Below are 1,280 nucleotides of genomic sequence, written 5' to 3' on the forward strand. Positions count from 1 at the left end.
CGGTGAATCCGACCTCTGGGCTATAAATTATTGTGTGTATAATGCAGCGAGAGCTTTGGCCGATGCGAACCGTAAAACAAAACCAACGGCTGATCATAAGACCAAAAGACGAATGCATCAACTTGACACAAAGATAGGCTGAGCAAGACAGTACGCATCCCGCATTCAATGTGTGATTGACTACATCACATCTGGCAGGAATTTTACCGCCAAGGTTCGAAAGTTCGCGCGCGAACTCCGGACCCGTCATCACACACTTAACAAGTCAAAGCTGCTGACCATCAGGCAGCATATTGTTGAGAGAATACGTATTCTCTCTGACGCTAAGAGAAGTCTAGAGCGGAGGAAGAGGTGGGTCAGAGAAAATCAACAGTTTCTCTCTGACGCATCTCGACTTTTCCAAGACCCTCCAGTTACTGTCGAACACCCACCCAAACCAGAGGAGGTCGAAGTATTTTTGAGACAAGTCTACGAAGTTCAGCATAGACTGGACGAAGACTCAGAAAATATAAATAGCTTCAAGGAGTTATGTTTTGCCCTCATAACACCTTATAAAGAATGCCCACCCATCACTACCGAGGAGGTGAAAAAAGTATTAAGAGGGATGAAGAACTATTCCGCACCGGGACCAGATTGTATCAAAACCTTCTGGTGGAAGAAGTTTTCTTCAACCCATCATTTGGCCCGTATTTTCACCTCATATTTGAAGTGGTTGGTGGAAGGGCGCACAATACTCCTGCCGAAAATAGGTAACTTATCTGACCCGAAGAACTACAGGCCAATAACTTGTCTGAACACGCTTTATAAGATATTCACAGCTATCCTAAATGATAGGATTGTTCGGACAATTCAACCTGTGTGGCAAGAAATGTATGAACAACGAGGCTCAAAGAAAGGCGTAGCCGGATGTCGGGAGAACCTGCTCATCGATAGATGTGTCTGCAAAGATGCAGGATTCTACCAGCGTGACCTATCGATGGCCTGGATTTATTATCGGAAATCTTTCGATTCGACATCCCATAGACATATCATCTGTCTTTTGGAAATCTTAAAGGTTCATCCGCAAATAGTTGGGTGCATAGAGAGATTGAGTCCGCTTTGGAAAACCAGATTTACTATCTCATCTGGCAAAAATCGTGCGACAACTAACAAGGTCACATTTCAGAGAGGTGCCTCTTAGGGCGACACCATGAGCCCACTCCTCTTTTGCCTTACATTATTGCCACTATCTCTAGGACTGCGCCATTCCGACGGGTACTTGTGCGGCAAACCTGCAGATC

This window comes from Belonocnema kinseyi, chromosome 1 (genome assembly GCF_010883055.1).
Source record: "Belonocnema kinseyi isolate 2016_QV_RU_SX_M_011 chromosome 1, B_treatae_v1, whole genome shotgun sequence".
Classification (NCBI taxonomy): Eukaryota; Metazoa; Arthropoda; class Insecta; order Hymenoptera; family Cynipidae; genus Belonocnema; species Belonocnema kinseyi.